Source organism: Lotus japonicus, chromosome 5 (genome assembly GCF_012489685.1).
Source record: "Lotus japonicus ecotype B-129 chromosome 5, LjGifu_v1.2".
Lineage (NCBI taxonomy): Eukaryota > Viridiplantae > Streptophyta > Magnoliopsida > Fabales > Fabaceae > Lotus > Lotus japonicus.
The window spans coordinates 5,662,675-5,674,086 of record NC_080045.1 but is presented as its reverse complement, the minus strand read 5'-3'; the positions used below and the strand labels follow the sequence as shown (position 1 = coordinate 5,674,086).

The 11,412-nt window shown below is 42.3% G+C and overlaps 1 non-coding gene across 1 annotated transcript; it reads right to left on the bottom strand.

Annotated features, from left to right (window-relative positions):
* Positions 1-9,560: 9,560 nt before the first annotated feature.
* Positions 9,561-9,667, bottom strand: LOC130721607 (small nucleolar RNA R71). Its single transcript, XR_009013534.1, has one exon. It is a non-coding gene; the product is annotated as a small nucleolar RNA R71 (small nucleolar RNA).
* Between the last annotated feature and the right edge of the window lie 1,745 nt (positions 9,668-11,412).

Sequence of the window (11,412 nt, the reverse complement as noted above, 5' to 3'; positions counted from 1 at the left end):
TGAAGATCCAGAAGTTCTGATAACCAAGAAACACTGAAGGTTCAGATGTTCTGATGGTGTAGAAGACTCTGAAGATACAGAAGCTGAATAGTGGAAACTCTGATGTCCAGAAGCAAGAAACTCTGAAGACCATGTACTTCCCTCTGAGTTCAGAATCAGAAGATACAACGGTCAGAGGATCTGTGCTTTCCCTCTGACTCTGATCAACCGGCTTCACAAGTTCCAACATGAAGCATTCCCCTGATCAGAAGTCTCCTAGGTTTAAAGGTCAAGTCACTATCCAAGTACAAAAGCAACTGTACCATCCTGACGACCTACCTAACGTTCTCAGCCACAACAGAAGCTGGAATTTCCAGAACTGCCCTCCAACGGTAGCATTCCCATGCAGCGTTCAAACCCTAATTCTTGGAGTATAAATAGAGACTGAAGATTGAAAGATGCTGTTGGAAGAATTCACACAAGCATAAGCCATATTCAAAATCCTTCAAGCATTCTTTCATCTGAAATTCATTGTGTTTACTATTAGCTTTTCAGAAGCAAATCTCTTGTAAACATTCCTTTGATAAACAGTTTGTTTAGTTTCTTTAGGAGATCAAGGTTGATCGGATCCTAGAGAAGACTAAGAGAGTGAATCTTAGTGTGAGCTAAGTCAGTGTAATTGTTAGTCACTTGTAGGTTTCAAGTGCAGTTGTAACTCTTACCTGATTAGTGGATTGCCTTCATTCTAAGAAGGAAGAAATCACCTTAACGGGTGGACTGGAGTAGCTTGAGTGATTTATCAAGTGAACCAGGATAAAATCCTTGTGTGCTTTTCTATCTCTCATCTTTAGCACTTAGTTCTCGAAAAGATTTGTTAAAATCTTTAAGGTGGAAGTTTTATCTTGAAAACGTTATTCAAACCCCCCCTTTCTACCGTTTTTCATACCTTCAATGAGGCATTCCATGGCAAACCAAATTTCCCTTCCAACTTGATATTTTCCATTGAAAACTCATTTTCCACCCAAATTTGCATAGGTTACCCATGGATAATCCATCATCGGGGCAAGAATTCCCAAATTTTGACATGGGAGCTCGAGGGGCACCTTGGCATAGGGAAACCATTTGGGCAACGAGACATTTCATGGCAAACCAAGTTTCCCTTCCAACAAGATATTTTCCCTAGAAAACTCATTTTCCACCAAAATTTGCATAGGTTAGCCCTAGGAAATACATCATCGGGGCAAGAATTCTCAGTTTTTTACATGGGAGCTCACGGGGGTACTTTGGCATAGGGAAGCCATTTGGGCAACGAGGCATGCAATGCCAAACCAAGTTTCCCTTCCAACTTGAGAGTTTCCCTTGAAAAATCATTTTCCACCCAAATTCGCATAGGTTAGCCTTGGGAAATCCATCATCGGAGCAAGAATTCTCAAATTTTGACATGGGAGCTCACGGGTGCACCTTTGCATAGGGAAACCATTTGGGCAAAGAGACAAGCCATGAAAAACCAAGAGTAATTTCCAACTTGATATTTTCCCTTGAAAACTCATTTTCCACCCAAATTCACATATAACGCCTTGGGAAATTCATCATCGGGGAATGAATTCTCAAATTTTGACAAGGGAGCTCATGGGGGCATCTTGGCATAGGTAAACTATTTGGGCAACGATCCATGCCATGGCAAACCAAGTTTCCATTCCAACTTGAGATTTTCCCTTGAAAACTCATTTTACACCAAAATTTGCACAGGTTAGCCGTGTGAAATCCATCATCGAGGCAAGAATTTTTAAATTTTGACATGGGAGCTCACGGGGCACCTTGGCATAGGGTAACCATTTGGGCAACGAGGCATGCCATGGCAGTCCAAGTTTCCCTTCCAACTTGATTATTCCCTTGAAAACTCATTTTCCACCCAAATTTGCATAGGTAAGCCTTGAGGAATCCATCATCCAGGCAAGATTTCTAAAATTTTAACATGGGAGCTCACACGGGCACCTTGGCATAGGGAAACCATTTGGGTAACAAGGCATGCTATGGAAAACCAAATTTCCCTTCCGATTGATATTTTCCCTTGAAAACTCATTTTCCACCCAAATTTGCATAGGTTAGCCATGGGAAATCCATTATCAGGGCAAGTATTCTCAAATTTTGTAATGGGAGCTCACGGGGGAACCTTGGCATAGGGAAACCATTTGGGAAACGAGGCAAGCCATGACAAACCAAGAGTCCCCTCGAACTTGATATTTCCCCTTGAAAACTCATTTTCCATTCAAATTCGCATATGTTTGTTTGCCTTGGGAAATCCATTATCGGGGCAACAATTCTCATATTTTGACATGGGAGCTTACGGGTGCACTTTGGCCTAGGGAAACTATTTGGGCAATGAGGAAAGCCATGGCAAACCAAGAGTCCCTTCCAACAAGATATTTTCCTTTGAAAACTCATTTTCCACCCAAAATCGCATAGGTTAGCCTTGTGAAATCCATCATCGGGGCAAGAAGTCTCAAATTTTGACGTGGGTGCTCACTGGGGCACCATGGCATAGGGAAACAATTTGGGCAACGAGACATGCCATGGCAAACCGAATTTTCCTTCCAACTTGAAAGTTTCACTTGAAAACTCATTTTCCACCAAAATTTGCATAGGTTAACCATGAGAAATCCATCATTAGGGCAAGAAGTCTCAAATTTTTACATGGGAGCTCAAGGGGGCACTTCGGCGTAGGGAAACCATTTGGGCAACGAGGCATGCCATGGCAAACCAAATTTCCCTTCCAACTTGATATTTTCCCTTGAAAACTCATTTTCCACCCAAATTTGCACATGTTAGCCATGGGAAATCCATCATCAGGGCAAGAAGTCTTAAATTTTGACATGGGAGCTCACGGGGGCACCTTCGCATAGGGAAACCATTGGGGCAACGAGGCATGCCATGACAAACCAAATTTCCCTTCACACTTGAAAGTTTCACTTGAAAACTCATTTTCCACCCAAATTTGCATAGATTAGCCATGAGAAATCCATCATCGGGGCAAGAATTTTCAAATTGTTACATGGGAGCTCACGGGGGCACTTTGGTGTAGGGAAACCATTTGGGCAACGAGGCATGCCATGTCCAACAAAGTTTACTTTCCAACTTGATATTTTCCCCTGAAAACTCATTTGCCACCCAAATTCGCATAGCTTAGCCTTGGGAAATCCATCACCGCGGCAAGAATTCCCAAATTTTGACATGGGAGCTCACGAGGGCACCTTGGCATAGGGAAATCATTTGGGCAACGAGGCATTTCATGTAAAACCAAGTTTCCATTCCAACAATATATTTTCCCTTAAAAACACATTTTCGACCCAAATTTGCATCGGTTAGCCTTGGGAAATCTATCATCGCGACAAGAATTCTCAAATTTTGACATGGGATCTCACGGGGGCACCTTGGCATAGGTAAACCATTTGGGCAATGAGTCATGTCATGGAAAATTAAGTTTCCCTTCCAACAAGATATTTTCCCTTGAAACTCATTTTCCACCCAAATTTGCATAGGTTAGCCTTGGGAAATACATCATCGGGGTAATAATTCTCAAATTTTTACATGGAACTCACGGGAGCACTTTGGCATATGGAAACTATTTGGGAAACGAGGCATGCCATGGCTAACAAAGTTTACCTTCCAACTTGATATTTCCCTTGAAAAGTCATTTTCCACCCAAATTCGCATAAGCTAGCCTTGGGAAATTCATGATCGGGGCAAGAATTCTCAAATTTTGACATGGGAGCTCACGAGTGCACCTTGGCATAGGGAAACCATTTGGGCAACGAGACAAGCCATGAAAAACCAAGAGAAATTTGCAACTTGATATTTTCGCTTGAAAACTCATTTTCCACCCGAATTCGCATAGGTTAGCCTTGGGAAATTCATCATCGGGGCAAGAATTCTCAAATTTTGACAAGGGAGCTCACGGAGGCACCTTGGGATAGGGAAACCATTTGGGCAATGAGGCATGCCTTGGCAATCCAAGATTCCCTTCCAACTTGAGATTTTCCCTGGAAAACTCATTTTCCACCCAAATTCGCATAGGTTAGCCTTGGGAAATTCATTATCGGGGCAAGAATTCAGAAATTTTCACAAGGGAGCTCACGGGGGTACCTTGGAATATGGAAACTATTTGGGCAACAAGGCATGCCATGGCAATCCAAGTTTCCCTTCTAACTTGAGATTTTCCCTTGAAAACTCATCTTCCACCGAATTTCGTATAAGATAGCCTTGAGAAATCCATCATTGGGGGAAGAAGTCTCAAATTTTGACATGGGAGCTCACAAGGGAACCTTGGCATAGAGAAACCATTTGGGCACGAGGAAAGTCATGGTAAACAAAATTTCCCTTCCAACAAGATATTTTCCTTTGAAAACTCATTTTACACCCAAATTTGCATAGGTTAGCCATGGGAAATCCATTATCGGGGCAAGAATTCTCAAATTTTGACATGGGAGCTCACGGGGCACCTTTGCGTAGGGAAACCATTTGGGCAGCGAGACATGCCATGGCAAACCAAGTTTCCTTTACAATTGATATTTTCCCTTTAAAACTCATTTTCCACCCAAATTCGCATAGGTGAGCCTTGGGAAATCTATCATCGGGGCAAGAATTCCCAAATTTTGACATGGGAGCTCTCGGGGGCATCTTTGGATAGGGAAACCATTTGGGTAACGAGGGATATATAGCAAACCAATTTTCCCTTAAAACAAGATATTTTCCCTTGAAAACTCATTTTCCACCCAAATTTGCATAGGTTAGCCTTTGGAAATCAATCATCGGGGCAAGAATTCCCGACTTTTGACAAGGGAGCTCACGGGGGACACCTTGGCATATCGAAACTATTTGGGCAACGAGGCAAGCCATGGAAAACCGAGAGTCTCTTCCAACTTGTTATTTTCCCTTGAATACTCATTTTCCACCCAAATTCGCATAGGTTAGCCTTGGGAAGTCCATCATCAGGGCAAAAATTCTCAAATTTTGACATGGGAGCTTACGGGTGCACCTTGACATAGGGAAACTATTTGGGCAACGAGGAAAGCCATGGCGAACCAAGAGTCCCTTCCAAGAAGATATTTTCCCTTGAAACTCATTTTCCACTCAAATTTGCATAGGTTAGCCTTGGGAAATCAATCACGCGTCAAGAATTCTCAAATTTGACATGGGATCTCATGGGGGAACCTTGGCATAGGGAAACCATTTGGGCAATGAGACATGTCATTGAGTTGCAAATAAGTAATACAAGAAAGGGGGGTTTGAATTGTGTTCTTGAAAATTGCTTCGTTTTAAAGAAAAGATTATTAGTTCTTTGATAAAAACGTTAAAGTGTGACTTTTCACAAACTGTTTAGTGCAGCGGAAGTAAAACAGTAAATAGGACAGAACGATCTGCACATATAGATTTATACTGGTTCACCCTAAACGATTGGGCTACGTCCAGTACTTGGCCACCACCAAGATTTTCACTAGCAAGTATCAAGGACTTCTCCAATACAAGTATTAGACAAGACTTCTCCAAGTATTATCACAGACTTCTCCAAGTATTCTGCAGGACTCCTCCTATAAGTATTGTACCAGACTTCTCTAAAATCTTACAAAGATTTATATCACTCTACAGATATTCTCTTCTTTCAAGAGTAAAGTCAGAGACTTTAAAGCACTGGAACTCTAAGTGTTTGGGATCAGATCTGACTATTGAATCACTTAAGAGTTACTACAAAAGTGTAAAGAGAATAAAGAGATATGACTCTTTTAAGGTACGAGGTTTTCTCTTTCACTTGGCAGAATTTATGGCTTGTGTTTGACACTTGGAAAATCTGCTTGAGCTTTGAATGCTGTTGAGAAGTTTGAAATGAATGCTTGAATGCTTAAATTCTCAGAGTTGATTCTTGTTTCTTCAGATCTTCAAGAATGCCTTAAATACTTGCTTGCTAGTGTTGTAGCCGTTATGAGATAAAATCCAACCGTTGAGATAACTGTTGTAAGTTGATATCGGACCGTTGATTCAAATGGCTTGGTTGGTAGCTTCATTAAATGTTACTTCTGAAGCAAGTCTATCCTTTAGCTCAAAAGGTGATGTTTGTCAGCTAGTAGGTGGTGATAGACTTTGGGCTACTTTTCCTCGTTGGTCAGCGTGCCTTTTGCTTAAAGCAAACTTGTCTTCATGTGATCTAGTTTGAATGAAACTTAAGTGGTTGTCATTTGATATGAATGTGAGACAGCCGGCTGAGGTCAAACTAAAGCTTTGGCGCTCAAAAATACTTCTTGATATATCTGACTGATGACGTGGCGTTGAACGGTCAGAGTCTTCAAACTAGGGTACAATAAGGGCATGGTTACTTCCATTTTCTGAGGAAAAAAATATCCTTTTAATAATTGATAGAACGTTGAAGCGTGTGACATATTACCAAGTTTCTCCTGAAATTGAGACCGTTATCAGTAGATAAATTTTCAATGAAACTTCTACTATAAAATTGTTATGATCAAAATAAGATTTTAAAAACGTTATGATGCGTTTGAACTTAACAATCTAGGGCCGAGGCTTCCTCGCCTCAAAAGTTGAAGAAGAAGAAGAAGAAGAAGAAGAAGAAGAAGAAGAAAACTAAAGGGTCAAAGGTTGGCGAAGCCTCTGCCCCTCGCCAAGATCTGAGGGGCGAGAAAGAGACAGTTCGTGCGGGCGATGCAGAGCCCTCGCCCTGCCCTGAAGGCGTTCCCCGAGTGATTCTTTCCTCTGATCACTCAAGTCCTCAGGTCGAGGTGAACCTACCTGAGGTCCCTTCTGTTCATTCAGTGAGTCCTCATGGTGGAAGTTCAACTCCCAGCGCCTCACCTGTCCCTCACCATTCTTCTCCTGATGCTGGTCATCCCATTGCTGATGGTCAAGTGGGCTGCGCTTCAAACCAGGAAACCTTTCCTATCGACTTCATGTTGACCGATTCTTTTTTCGGAAGTATGAAGGGATCTGAGAATCCTGACCTCGACGGCGTGGCGCAGGAAGCCATCCTCAACCTTTTGCGTGCGGGGTGCCTCTTCGCCCAGCTATCTCAAGATTCCGCCTCTTCTGCGGAGGTGGAAAAGCTTCGCCAGGAAGCCGAGGGTTACCGCGCGACTACACAAAAAGCGTACGACGAGCGCGACAAGTTGCTGACCCAAGTGGTGGCCCAGACGTCGAGGCTGAAGAACTTGGGTGTAGAAATGAGCCAGCGTGAGGAAGATCTCTCTGCGTGTCAAGGAAGAATGGAAGAGCTGGAGATGGAGCGGGCCGAGCTGCAACAGGAGGTGGAGGCGAAGACGGAGGTGATCGATGCGTACAAGGCTGCATGCCTTGTTAAGGACAAAGAAATCGCGTCCCTTCTCAGCGAGTTAGGGGCGAAGAACGAGTCTCTTGCCGACGTGTGGTCCCAACTTGCGTCAAAGGACCAGGCCCTAGCTGATATGGACTCCAGAATCAAGACTGTTAAGTTCAAACGCATCATAACGTTTTAAAATCTTATTTTGATCATAACAATTTTATAGTAGAAGTTTCATTGAAAATCTATCTACTGATAACTGATGACCCTATTTTAGTAGTGTTTTTAGGGTCATTTCTTTGTTTGTTTTGAGTCTTTTTGTTGAGTCTCATGTAGTGTTTCATGCATTCTCATGCATTTTTATCTTTTCTTTAGTCTTTATTTTGTTTTGGTAATTTAGTAGTTTTTTAGGGAGTTTTCTTGCATTTTAAGTAAAGTTTAGGACTTGCATGGTTTTGTTGTGTTTTATGAAGGACCTCTTGTGCTAATGAGCTCTTTGAGCTTCTAGAATCTTCCTTGACTTGTTGGTTAGGTTTGGAGAGCAGAAACTGAAGGAGAAAGAAGGCCAAGAGTGCATGGAATTGAAGGAGAACTTAAAGAGGATTGAAAAGAGGAGTTTCAGAAGCCAAAAAGTCCTTTTCAGGCGAGCTTAAGCGCCTAGGCGCTGGGAATTGGCGCCTAGGCGCCAATTAGGTCCAGAAGCATGTTTTTTAACATGCAATTGGCGCACTGATATCGTTTATTTTGCCTATAAATAAGGCTTAGGCCAATTTCTTTGATACATTTGGACATTTTACTCATTTTTGATCAAGTGTGAGAGCTGAGGAGAACTTTGGGGCCAAGGGAGGCTTCCAACTTGTATTTTTTCTCAGGTTTTCTTTACATTTTCTTTATGAATTCACTAGCCATGAGTGGCTAGTTCCTTTTTGCTTTGGGTTGAGAGATTCTATGAAGTTTTAGTTTGTTAAATCCTATCTCTATGCATGAGTCTTGATTCAATTTTGTATTTCAATTCCTTATTGCATGTTTAGCTTTGGTGCACCTTTGCTATAGGCTAGATTATAATCAAATGGAAGTTTGTTATGATTTAGGGACATGAATTGAAATAGATCATTCTATACTTGCTTCTAGGCATAGAGTAAGGGTGGGGTTTTGTTGGCCTGAATATACATGCTTATTTACCTCTTATGAATGTTTAAGTATACAAGGAATTGAGCTTATCTTTCAGTTTGAGAGAATTACTTTTGTGAGGAATCAACTAGTAAGTACATAGGCTATAACAACAAGAGATAAATCAAGGTTTCACATGCACAGGATAGGTGAACTAAAGTGGATTAGATGATCAACAACCCAAGGCAATTTTCCATCAATTGTTATTTACATCATTTTCAACATTGCTCTTTTGCAAAACCTTAGTCACAATCAACCAAAACCAATTTCTTAATTTTACTGTTTTAAGAACCTGCAAACTTTAGGCTTAAATCAACAATTCTCACTCACAATCCCTGTGGTTCGATATTTTAAAACCCGGAGGTATTCGTACACTTGCGAATTGACCAACAACTTTTTGGCGCCGTTGCCGGGGACTGTTTGTGGTTTTCGGTTTAAGTTAAAGAGTTTGCTTGTTTGTTTTACTAAGCATTGCATTGAATAGGTGTTACTAACCTTTTCTCTGTTTTTGTGATTTCAGTTTATGCACGGTAGTCTTGGCACGGATCCACTGCTGTTTGATCCGGAGCCAGAACGCACCCTCCATCGTCGACGAGCTCAACAAAGAGCTGCTGAGATAGCCATCATGGCTGCCCATATGACGGAGGAGGAGATGCAAGCCCACATTGAAGAAAGAGTGAATGAGGCTCTTGCTCAAAGACTTCAAGAGCAAGAATTAGAGAATGCTAATCGTTCTCTTAGAGACCTCACCTCGGCTGCCATGAGCTACGATTATCCGGGCAGCATAGTTTCCCCCGATGGCACGGGAAATTTTGAGCTGAGGCCGGCATTCATTAATTTGGTGAGCCAAAATCAGTATGGTGGATGTGCTCTTGAAGATCCTCATGCACACATGGAGCGGTTTATCCGCAATTGCAACACCTACAGAGTTTAGAATGTTTCAGCGGACACCATCCGCTTGAGTTTATTCCCTTTTTCATTGAGGGACACTGCTGAGGAGTGGTTGAATTCACAGCCCCAAGGTAGCATTACATCTTGGGAAGACTTGGCTGAGAAGTTCACCACAAGGTTTGTTCCAAGAGCCCTCTTGAGAAAGCTCAAGAATGACATCATGACTTTTGCTCAATCCACCGATGAGAATCTCTATGAAGCTTGGGAGAGGTTCAAGAAGCTCTTGAGGTGGTGTCCTCAACATAACCTTACTCAAGCTGAACAAGTGGCAAAGTTCTATTGATGGTCTCCAATATTCTTCGAGGTTTGGTTTGGATGCGGCTTCAAGTGGAGAGTTCGATGCCTTACTTCCACAAGTGGGGTACGAGTTGATTGAAAAAATGGCTATAAGAGCCATGAACTCTAGTAATGATCGCCAAGCCCGAAGAGGAGTCCTTGAGGTTGAAGCTTATGATCAACTTATGGCCTCCAACAAGCAACTCTCCAAGCAAATGAATGAGATTCAAAATCAAATGAAGACTACCAAGATTGGTGGTTGAGTTGCCAAATTGGAGTGTGTGACTTGTGGAGGGCCACATGACAGCGAAGAATGCACAGAGACTAGACCGGAGGAGGAAGTGAAGGCCATGGGTCAATCTCGGAATGACCCATTTTCAAATACTTACAATCCAGGATGGAGGAATCACCCTAATTTTTCTTGGAGGCAAGGTAATAGTGGGCAAGGAAATGGTTTTCAAAGACAATTTCCTAGCCAAGGATTCCAAGGCCAAAGCTCAAGACAACCTCAAGAGCGAGGAGAAGGTGAAGGTAGTGGTTCCAAGAAAAGCTTAGAAGAGTTGGTGGAAACTTTCATCAACCGGACGGAGAATAATTACAAGAATCAAGAGGCGGCTATCAAGAATCTTGAGAATCAATTTGGCCAGCTGGCCAAGCAAATAGCCGAGATACCTCAAGGTAAATTTCCTTCCGACACTATCCCCAATCCTAAGCAAGAAAATGCCTCTGTTGTAGCCACTAGAAGTGGGAGAGTGATGAATGAATTGAAGAAAAAAACAGATGGAGAAAAAAGAGGGGAGATAGTGGGAGGAGAAGTAGTTGTGCCTATTAAGGTGAGAGAGGAAGTTGATCTTACTCCTGAAACTAGCAAGGTTCCGTTCCCTAAAGCATTGGCTAAGAGGAGCTTAGATAAAAAGTTTTCAAAATTTGTTGATGTTTTCAAAATGCTCCACATTAGTATTCCTTTTGCCGATGCTTTGGAACAAATGCCTATATATGCTAAGTTTATGAAGGATATTTTGCATAAGAGAAGAAGGTTGAAGGGAGTAGATGAGACGGTGTTGATGACGGAGGAATGTAGTGCCATTTTGCAGCGGAAGATGCCAAAGAAAAGAAGGGACCCCGGAAGTTTCACTATTCCGGTAGAAATTGAAGGCATGGCGGATGTGGAAGCCTTGTGCGACCTTGGAGCGAGTATCAATCTGATGCTGCTCACCATGTTTGAGAGGCTTAACCTAGGAGAGGTTACTCCAACCATGCTCTCCTTGCAAATGGCGGATCGATCCCTCAAGACTCCATATGGGATTGTGGAGGATGTAATGGTGCGGGTGGACAAGTATGTGTTCCCCGTGGACTTTGTTGTGCTTGATATGGAGGAGGATGAGAAGATTCCTCTCATCCTTGGTCGACCTTTCTTAGCTACTGGTAGAGCTAAGATTGATGTTGACAAGGGTCACCTCATTCTCCGTGTTTGTAAGGAAAAGGTACAGTTTTCTGTTTTTAATCCTATGATTGAGACTAACCATGACAATGACTTTGTCTGTGATGTGATTAGAAGCAGGTCAAAGGTTTCAGAAGAGACCCCCAAAGTTAATGCCCAAATTGATGAGTTCCATCCGGCTCTCATCAAGCTTGTTAGTGGTAACAAGTATGGGGGTCCAAGTACGAGAACTTACATGCTCATATGGTGAAGTTTACCCAAGCTAGCACCCTTGCTA